The sequence below is a fragment of the Aphelocoma coerulescens genome, chromosome 2 (assembly GCF_041296385.1).
Source record: "Aphelocoma coerulescens isolate FSJ_1873_10779 chromosome 2, UR_Acoe_1.0, whole genome shotgun sequence".
Taxonomy (NCBI): Eukaryota; Metazoa; Chordata; class Aves; order Passeriformes; family Corvidae; genus Aphelocoma; species Aphelocoma coerulescens.
This window is the reverse complement of record NC_091015.1, coordinates 70,753,380-70,764,608: the sequence shown is the minus strand read 5'-3', so window position 1 is coordinate 70,764,608 and position 11,229 is coordinate 70,753,380. Positions and strand designations below refer to the sequence as shown.

Genomic DNA, 11,229 nt, shown 5'->3' with positions numbered 1-11,229 from the left:
CACGATAATGAAAGGACAGTCCTTTCTTTGAAGATCTTGACGAATAAACCATGTAGTGAAGGAAACTGTGTATTTCAGGTTGAGGGGAAATGTCCTCAAATTGTGCCAGGAGTGATTTAGATTGAGTATTAGGAAAATTTTGTTCACTGAAAGGGTGGTCACTCATTGTAATAGGCATTCCAGGGACATAATGGAATCACCATCCCTGCAAGTGTTCAAAAACCACGTGGATGTGGCCCTGGGGGATATGGCTTAATGGTGAACACAGTTGTACTGTGTAAATGGTTGGACTGGATTATCTTAGAGGCCTTTTCCTACCTTAATGATTCTGTGATTCTATGAAGATAAGAGGAGCAAAGTAATGGTGATTTTTGATTATTATGATGGTGATTTGCGTTATTGTCCAGATTCTGTCAGAGGAGGGGTTTGACTGAAGAACCTGTTGCATGTGGGACTGTCTTTCAACATAAGCAGCAGCAGTATGCCTATGGCACACCACGTCATGCTAGATCCCTGAATTGGGGCATGGCACATGGTATAGAGGCACTGCCACAGAGCTCAGGAGCCCTGCAGAGTGAAATAAAGAAGCAGCTTCTGCCATAAAACTTAGTCCAATTTTTTTAGTTCTGGAAGTTGCTTGATTTGTACTGCCTAATAAAACTGGTACTTAGGCAATCTCTTTGCCCTTAAGGTAAGTGTTGTGACTGCAAGTAGTGTAAAGATAACCACACTAGCTTTTAACTGGCTAGACAAGACATTGCTAGCAGCCTAATGAGGAATCAACATGGGCCAATTCATTGAGTATTTACCTTCCTTTAGATGATGTGGCACAGCTGCATGCTGTTGCCACCCTGATTACTTTGATGATAAAAGTTATCTATGGCAGGAGCAGAGACGGATATCTCAGAAATTCTGGCTGTTGAGACATTTAGAGCAGAAACAGAGGAAATCTGCCAGGAGCCACCTGCTGATTTTCCTTGGGGGCACTGGTACATGGAATGCTGCCCACAAAGAAAGCCTGGTACTTCTCCTTCAACTAGACCTATTCCCACCTCAACCACAAGCTGTCCTTTGTTTCTGTCAGCACTGTTGCAACAGCACAGATCATATTTTCCCCCATCCTTTGGAGAGAGGCTCATAACTTGAGAACTGCTACAAAATTTGTTTTCCTTTGCAGTGATTACTGGGGAGCAGCTGGTTTTCCAAGTTGCCAAGCTATTTTCTTTAGAACTTGCATTTCTTGCTTGAGTTGACCCGTACCATATCACAGCATTGTGTGTGCATCCGCTGATGGGCAATTTCTATGATGGAAAATCTGTGATAACCCAGATAAAAAACACTTCAGTTTCTTATTTCATGAGTCTTCTATGTTGAAATGCTTCAAAAAGGCTTTTCTTCTCTTGTGATTCACTGAAGTTGCTTTCTTGAAGGTAGATTATTATAGAAATTATAATCAAAAAGTTGGTAATTGCTTTTTTGTTTTATAGGGACAACACTGATTTTATCTTCCTCTGGCAGTGAAGTATTATTAAAAGTTCTTTGATTTCATTTTTTTCTTTCATTTTTAAAAATTTCAGTAAATGTTCAATCAGTCTGCTTTCTGCTGAAAGAAGCACCTCACCAAACTCAGTAAGGAAAACCCTGAAGCTGGATGTGCTTTTTTAATTTGTTCACTGCTGTGCCACAGTTTTCATTGGCTTTTGGAGAGTTGATTGGTGTCGGAGGGTAGGTCCTCATTTTAAGACCTTGAAATCCTTTGCACAGACAGCTGTTTTAGCTAATGTAAATTGATAGATAAATGTAAATTCCTCATGGGAAGCTTGGCAGAGCCTTGTCAGTAGTAACCAGATAATCAGATTGCAAATCCACTGCACGTAGGGAGCACAAAAAGTCTCTTCAGACCCAACCGTTTGTTTGCTCTTCCAAGGTATGTGTTCTGAGATCTTCGAGTGGATGTGCACAGTCTCAGCTTTTTTGCTCAAGTGGAGCTTTGCAGTGTGGGTGATGAAGAGTGTTATAGAAAAATAAGTTGAGAATGTGGCAGAGAATTTGGTAGAACTGTAGCGTCTAAAAAATCTTCTCAACTTTCTTGGAAAATAATTCAGAAGCTGATAAATTTCATGTCCATCTGCCCTGAGCTTCTCGCTTATTGTTATATCTCTGATGTTTTACAAATTCTGTATCCAGCTCTATAGGAGTTGCTTCTCTCTCTCCCTCTCCCTCTCTTTTTTACTTCTAAGTCAGTAAACTATGATGTATGTGTCTCTCCCTGAATAACGTTATTATATGATGCTGCTGGAGCCCTGAATAGCTTGGCTGTGGACTGCTGAACCCTTTGAATGTAATTGTTTTAACACCATGAAATGAAGTAATGCATAAAATTGATAATAAACGGATATCTCTCTGCCTCTGCATGCAAATGAGCACTTAGCACCAGGGCACAGATGCCACCATTGTTTCCCCCCTTGAAAATGACAAAGTAAGTGAAAATATCTACCAAGAGCTTAGAAGTACGGTAGCTGCATTTTCATTATATTTTAGAATTTCACAGAGTTGGGAAAGCAAACTCTCCTGCCAACATTCAGAAAGGGGCTGGATAATGCCTGCCTGTAGTACACTGGAACATACAGCGAAGCAAGGTTTTGTTGATTTTTTGGGAAGATAAAGAATATAGTTATTAGTGATTCTCTTCCACTTTCATGTTTTTAATTTTACAATCTCATTTTTGTTTTTGAAACAAAGACTGTATTTTTTATCTCGGTTTCTTGCCTCCTCCTCCGCCTCCTCTAAAAAGTACAGCTAGAATCAGTGTGTTATACCCATTAATCTGCAGTGCATATTAAACAGGCACATTTAGAATACCTTGGGTCTGGCTGCAGCTTTGAATTTAACCTTTGTTTGTTTTCTAATTTATACTTTTAGTTAATAAATATATCCAGGAACTAAAATGATTACTTTGTTTTAGAAATGTTGTACAGGCTTGGCTTTTTTTCTCCTTCTGCTTTAACAAAAGGGTAGAAATCCATAAAAGAGGGGTATTATTTTATGGATTAATCCTTCCATTTTCAAGCATTAGATGCATTGCTGTTCATTTCATACAGGGATCTTACTCATAGAAAGAAGGTCTAAATTAGCTTGTCACATTTTTTTACCTTTGCTCTTAGGTTAACAGGTTCAAGTTCCTTATTATATGACTCAAACATGTTCATGAAATCTTAAATAGTAATAAATCATATTTGTATTTGAAATCATCATCATTTTCATAGAGGTTTCCTAAGAGTGCTAAATTAACTTTGCACTCACCTTCTATGTCTATGAAAAAATTTATCACTTGAGTCAGAGTTGAAAGATTTGTTGCAGTCCAGAGATATGGCATTTGTTGATTCTGCCACATCTAAATGTCTACCTCTGTTAATAAAGAACTGCCTCATCTTTCATTTTCCTTTTTTTTTCTTTCTGTTCTTTTTTGGCACTTTGCTTGATTCCTTGCTCCAATACTCTGTAATTCCATGTTTAACACTTTCTTCCCTGTGTCATCTACTCCCCTTGCATCCCAGAAGTTCTCTACAGTTTGGAGGCCCATCTTTCATCATTAAGTTCTCAGGATAGTCCCCTGGTCTGCACAGAGAGCACTTCCACCTCTTTGTGGGGTGTCCAAGGACATTTTTTTTTAAACATAGTCAATTTGAAAAGTCAAAATTAAATAAAAGTTTTATTTCATGTTAATTTAATCCAATCCAAGTGCCAGCTTTTACAAAAAAATCCAGTTCCAGCACCTGGCCCTTATCCCTATCTGCATGTCCCAACTGTACCTCCTGGTTTAGAGCTGGCAATTGTGTGGCAAGCCAGAACACTGTTTATCCGACAGAACCCCCCTTTTACTTTTACATTTGGAGAATTAGAGTTTTTGTGTCTGGTCATGAGCTGACCTGACTCACTTGAAGTGTCTCCATTCCCAGACCTCATGCAAGAGAAGTGACAGAAGAATGTAATCAGGCCTGGGGAGCGAGGGGCCACTCTTGTCCGTGGTAGCCTGCCTTTTCATCAGGGTGAGTAATGTCATGTGGTACCTTAAATTCTCATTAGTTTGTCCTTTCTCTGTTTTGGTCTGCAGACCTTTGTTGATGCTATCGAACTCTTTAACAATCTGTCCTTCCAGTTTGCTTTTTACCTATATGTCAAATCAATGATGTTTTATCCAAGGTGGTGCGTTTTTGTATTTTATGACATTCCTTTCCACTCTTATACTTGGCACTGATATAATTTATAAACTCTCCAAGTATTTTATTATTTTTTGTCATTCTTGCATTTTAAACTTTCCAAATTTTTTAACTGGCATTCTTAAAAATCCTAATTTTTATTGTATGTATATCTGTTCTTCACTTTCCAATAATCACAGAGACCATTTCATAGTCTCTCCTACCTATTTTACCTTTCTTCTTCATATATGCAACCATTTCCCATCATTTAGAATCATCATTAAAAGTTATTCCCCTCCAAATACTTTCTCTTTATGAATCAACAAAATTACCATCAATTGAAAAAAAATTATTTTATCCATTAACTTCTTTCCTGACAGTAGCATGGATAGTTAAAATACCCTCCTTCCACTGAGGCCAGAGTCTTGGATTCCTCTGGTTGACATTCACAAAAAGCTTTGCCCAGTGATCTCTGCTGTATTCCCTGTCCCAGCAGCACATGATTCTTCTCCTTTGTAGTCATTGCCAACAGACTTTCAGCAACTCTCCCTGTCCACATTAGGGATAGCTTTTCCTTACTTTAATCTTCCTGAATTATATTCTTCCATATTTATAGGCTGTTCATGAGAATAAAAATAACACTCCATTTTACTAACATTTTGATCCTCCCATTTATATCCCTTATTCTTGTACTAGTAGTATACAAGCATCTGCTCAGTGGGAATGTCCATCCCTCCACGTTTTTGTCACCTCTGTTATTATGATTAAGCTTGTCCTTGTGTTATTTAGGCCCTCTCAAGTGACTGTTTTACTTCAGCTTACGTCCACAGTTTGATCCTCATTTGCAGTTTCCACCTGGCTAGAAAGTGATAAACAATAATACAATTACCCATCTATACAAGGACACGATGCTTGATGAAAAGTTTACAAACATCATGAAAGCGTTTACCAGAAGTGCATATTTTCACTAAAAGATTATCAATATTCTCAAATGCATTTACCTAGCAATGAATGGATAGATTGCATTATTTCCCATTCAGAAGTCTAAAAAAGTATTTAGTTAAACTGTGCTGGCTTTGAAATCCTTGGTTGAAACATTATAACATTATTTTTAAAATTATTTTTTAGTTTTGCCATATCATAACCATTTCTATGTATACAAGTATGTGATGTCCAATACAGTCCTCTCAATGCAGAGTGAGAAATTTGTCTCATGAGAAACCTACAGAGAATCATAATTCTGGATCTAAAATTAGATTAGGCTTCCACATCCTTTCAATACCAAGAATCACTGATCAAAGGAAAAAGAGACAGCATATTAGAAAGCTGTTTTCAGTGTAAATCTATTAATCAAAAACCAGGATCAAGCAAGAATAAGTGGCAACAAAAGTTATTTGATGGGAGTTCTTTAAATATCCCTACTTATGGTTAAATACTAGTGATAGGAGAAAAAGAGAAACCAAATATCTTCCAATAGGGAATTCAGAATATATACACAGTAAACAGATACTAAAGTCATTTAAAGAAATGTTTCAGTAATATTACAAGTAACAAATCCCTGAGCCATACAAATCTTGTATCCTATAGCGTTCAGTGTGGTTATGAGTCAACTTAGATGATTTATGTTGCATCATAAAAATCATGAGACGCTTTATGCATGGCTTTGATACAGAACTCAGTTGAAATGTGATACTTCTTTGAAAATCTGTTGATTTCTCAAACTTAACCCTCAATGTAAAACTTTGGAGCATAATGAAACCATCTGCTCTAAAACAGAGAATAATGTATACATATATATATTCTGCTCCTTCCCATCCCTCCCCACCTGCTCAGAAGATATATTGTCCCTTGAAAGTGTAGCTTTTGCTTTATGATAAGCCAATCTGGACAGCTTCTCTAATAATTGTCTAGGAGTCTATCCAAACACTAGTTAAATCAGGAGGCTGTTTCTCTTCTTTCTCAGTACCACCACTGTGGATTTTGCACAAGAATCTTCTCACATTATTGTGGTCAGCCTTCGCCTTAACCTAGAAATAGTATCACCAGTTCTGACAAAATAAGAACAAAATTATTTCAAGCTCAAATCATAACTGAAGACTGATTAAGGTAAAAAAGAAATACTTTGTACGTTTTTTTTCTTCAAGCCCCTGTTTTCAAAGTGGCACCAAATTGTTTCCTGAATTAAAGCTGTTGCAACAATATACTTATCAATATAGAAGTAAAGAACACTAAACATCTGACAAAGTCCAAGTTTTGCAACTTCTCAGGGAGTATTTACATACCAGTCAGTGATGTGAGCTGTGCTTCATTATGAGCTTCAGAATAAGATACATTCTTCTTTTTACCTCCTCACTGGCATTGTTCAGCTTTTCCTTAGAGATTATATTTGAGAAACAAATACTGTTGGCAGCCAATGTACTTGTATGCCATCAGTGATAACAATCCTTTCTTTGTCTGACTTGGGTGGATGTTTATAAGCTCTTTGAGTTCTCTTTTACTTTGCATGCACACAATACCAAGCATGAGGGGCTTCCAACTCTGTAAAACTACAGATTAAGAACGCATCTTCAGCCATTACATGTTGTAAAAAGTAGCTCAAAATTTTAAGGAATTCTGTTTTCTTTCAATGTGACACAATCTTGGAATGAGATGTGTTGAGAAGGTTAGATGTATTCTCAGGCTTACCAAATCCCATGCTCAGCTTGTAAGTACATAGATTGAAGGGCTGAAAAGCTGAGGTGTGTTATGAACTCTGCTGGCAGTTACTGCTATACTGCAAAAGAAAGTAGACGGCTGAAAAATAGTGCACTCAGTCTTTATTCCCTATAAGCTCTTGACTGAGAAACCTAATGAAACCTATATATTTACAGAGAATAGAAAACTGAGACAAAAAAGTTGCAGAGAATAAGACCAAATTAAACTTAGGAACAGTGTCTTTCCCAGTCTTAGGTTCTGCAGATCCAGCTGCAGAATAATTAGAATACAAATAGTGACTTTTTATCTTCTTGTACCTACTGGTTCTCTTGCATGTTTATGCCTTTTTATATTCACTGTATGCCAGCACCTCCCCTCTATAGGGTTTTAAAAGTTGTATTGATACTTACAAAAACTTTTAATAATACTGACAAAATGGTAGGGAGGATTTTCAAACAAACTTAAAGGAGTTGGTTTCCAAACCCTCCTGAGAGTAGTTTCAGACCGTATTACTTTAAATCCATGTTACTTCAGATTATTTGCAGGAGCTTAAAGTGTAGGTATTGTCTACTCTATCAGTGATCTAGAAGGTGTCAGTTCAGCTGCTACCATTGATTAGCTAGAAAACATGTTGCTATTTCTAAGAACAGATTCTACTCTTTTTTAAGATTAGTGTTTAATAACTGCAGGGGCAGTGACATGTTTTAGTCTTCTCCAGGGTACTGTGTATTATGCCTTGACAACTAACTCTGGATTAATCCTAGCTGAAAGTACACACTTAACTGAGGCACCAGGGAAAGGGGGCTAGTTCCCTTAGCCTATGACCATATTGAGAGATTCACACTGCGTAACAGTTATTCCGAAAAAATAAGATCTGAGTTGTCTGTGGAAATATAGAGCTCTCTTTGTCCACTGCAGAAGTCTGGGGCAAATGGACTCTTCATTTGGATACCTAATTCAAGTGATACAAAGTTAGATAGGCCACAGAGCCCAGGTGTCTCACTCCTATGGTCTCTAGCCATTTAGGAACTCATTGTGAGGTTTCCTCTTTGTCTGGTCAAAGAGCATGGACTTCCAAAGTTAATTGTCTTGCTTCTGGATGATGAGCCCAAACAACTGATACTCCTCTCTCATTACCATGATTCTTTTACATTACCTGTTTTATCTAGCACATTACCTTTGGTTCAGTTCAATTTTGTTTAAATTACTCTTTACTGAAGTAGTAATTCAGACAGATTTTTCCTCGGCCCCAGTCCTCCACTATTGACAACAGTAGGAGAAGCAGCATTAGGTCAGTGCTTATCACTCTTTGTAGGCTTTTATGGCCAAAAAAGGTCATTGTGATCATCTCCTCTGACCTGCTGTATAATACTAACCCATAGGATCTCACTAGGTAAAATGTGCAGAGAAGTTTCTACCCTGTTACAATCAATAGGTGTTTTGTCATTCCCTTTAAAGAAAGTATGTTCAAGACTCAAGAGTAATTTTGGTTTTAAGAATTTGAATTATAAATAAACTCTCAACCCTTTTGCAGAGCTAGTTTACTTGTTTCTGGAAATACTACTCCAGAAATCTATCTTAAACATCAAATTTAGCCTGAAAACTCAAGATAAATTAAGCTCACATGAAAACACTTTATGATCATGTGAATTCATTTTATCACACCAATCGTCCATCTAAATTCCAGGAATTTTATCACAACATATATGTTAATGAACATTTTCTTAGGTAAGGGCTTTTGATTGGGCCATTTTGTAACAGAAATAAGTTCATAGTGTTAAGAATACACGATCTCTTTTGAATCCAGTGGTTTTTACAGCCATAATAGACTATAGGATGCACAGACTATAGTATGCACAGTTTTTAAAAAGCAGTACCATTTTTTGTTATTCAGGATGTAATATGTAGTTGAAAAAGAAGGTGCAGAAGCTGAGTCCTGAGACCTGGTAAAGAGTCTGTAAATGTTTATAATTGCAAACTGCTTTAGCTGGTAAGTTCCTCAGGGAAACAAAAAGTCTCAGATGGTCGATTTTTACCCATATCCTGGATATACCAAAAAAAAAAGTCATTTTCTAGTAATGTTTGTGGCTCCTGTAGTCATTCATACTGAGATTCCAGTTGCTGGATCTCAACTACCTTGTATGCAGAGACATGGGTACTTGCAGTCCAAATTCTCCCTTAGAATAATAAAGAACCTGAATGTGTGCAAGACAGTGATTTTTTCTATATTTTTGAGACCAGAATGGAGAATTCTTTGGAGGAAAAGAAACATATTCTGTACTTTTATTTCTCTTCATTTCCTTCATACAGATTTTTCAGGGGAGTCTCATTTCAAGTATTGCATTTGAGAAGAAAAATTCACAGACAACTACAGAGCTTATTGTCCAGATCTTCCGTTTGGAGCTATGTGAATTGATTACATACTTTCAGCTCAAAATGGACTTTAGACTGTTGGTTTTTTAGGTTGCTTACTGAGGGGGTTGGTACCATCTTCTCTGATCCAGCAACTACCTTGGCAAGTTCACATGGGAGACCTTTTCTGGGCCCTGCCTCTCCCTACAGTGTCTGATTCTACAGAAAATTGGCATAACTGTGAAGGCTTGAGGATTTATTCTTCTCAGTCTTCTCTGTTGGTGTCAGTTCAGTTTGTCCAAAAACCAGACATTCGTTGCTACCCATCTCTCTGACCTCCCAGGTGACTTTCAGAAGAGGGAATCGTTTTTATCTCAAACTCACGGCAATGTTTAAATCCAGCTCACCCAGTGGGCTTTTGTTCAAATTTCTCTGTGAACAAAGCAGGCAGCAGAAATTAATTAGGTTCTCATCTTTAGTGCCTACTCATCACACTAGAAGCTCTTCATAGAGCTTTTCTGGTTTTGGCTGGAGTAGAGTTAATTAAAATTGGTTATACAATTCTTCCATTGTCATTAAATAAGGGCAGGAGAGAAGAGAGTGTGCTGGGCCTGGAAGCAGGATGCTCTGTTGTGTAAAGCACCTCACCTGGCTTCCTCCAGTGATTGCTTTATTTCTACAGATAAGATAGCTTCAACAAGCAAACTGTGAACTTCCTCCCTGCCTTGCCCTCCTTGCATGTTCAATCCAGTCATAGATAGTGTGGATTCCAGGCAGGAGCAGGGGATGTGGTTTGCAGGTCCCTTGGGAGAGAATGAAACTGAGATAGATTTCCTGCAATGCTGGTGAGTAATGGGGTAAAACAGTAAAATTCCTCTTGGGGTGGGAAAAAAGTGAAGCCAAAATGTACTTTATGTGGTTTGATTTTTATTAGCCAAAATAAGGCGTCCACTAATGCTCTGGTTTTACTCCTAAGTCTACAGTGGACTGTCTGTGTGCATCCTTTCTGACACTACGGGAAATTTCTCAGACTACCTGCTTTCTCTGAAGATTTAACAATAAACCTGTTACTAGCATCAGGGTTCCTTGCTTGTCTAGACTCTTAATTTTCATCACTGTAATAAGCTATCTTGTTTAAAATAAATAAACCTGTTTTCCCCTGCTATTTTTACTATGCAAAATGAAATCCTTTCAGGGTATAACCTGTATGTGTTTAAGCATACTTTAAACTGCTGTGACTTTTGAATTTTGTGATTAAATGTAATTGTGATTGATTACCTGCTGCCAGTCGTACCTGATTTTTAGAACTTTCATAGAAATTAAAGCTTTCACCTCAACAAGAATTACCCGTCAAAATAATTTGTAATAAGCAACACTTTCCCCTTATGTATATTCTGTAATTCTAAGAGAAGGACATTATATTGAATGCACTTGATGCATAACTGTAATGGAAAAATGGAAGGCACAGCCTACTAAATTTTCAGCCCTGGGAGGAGATGGAATCAGTCCCACTGTATGTTGTTTATTATACAATTCATTTCATTCAGTGTAATAACCAAAATGTTCTCTTTCAGTGAGAATTATTTTCTTGTTGACCTCAAGAAGAGAGTAGACTTCCCTGGTTCATTAAAAATAAATGTCAAAGTAAGATTATGTATAAATGCATTTATAGCTGATTACTTCATTTTCTCGTAAAATCATATGTAGAATTTCAAACCACCTGTGTCATTGGTGACATGTACAATCACAATTCTAATGACATATGACAGACTTTCCCTTCTTCCCCCTCCTCTTGGCCCCACGCAAGAAGTCTTGATTAATTCCTACTGCTATGAAGGGAAGAAAAAGGGGGAGATATTTGCTCATGGGGGCAAGCTTTGACAGCCATACTACAAGGACCACTTCATCTTTAGGGAAGACAGAGAGTTTAGTCCAGTTTCCCTAAGCCATCTTCATAACCATTGCAAACACAGGGAAGAAGTTC

At 37.5% G+C, this 11,229-nt stretch overlaps 1 long non-coding RNA gene across 1 annotated transcript; it reads left to right on the top strand.

Moving 5' to 3' along the window:
* The first annotated feature begins 918 nt into the window (after positions 1-918).
* Positions 919-10,783, top strand: LOC138105767 (uncharacterized). The gene is made up of 3 exons (XR_011148670.1): positions 919-1,021; positions 3,960-4,049; positions 9,204-10,783. It is a non-coding gene; the product is annotated as an uncharacterized lncRNA (long non-coding RNA).
* Positions 10,784-11,229: the final 446 nt, after the last annotated feature.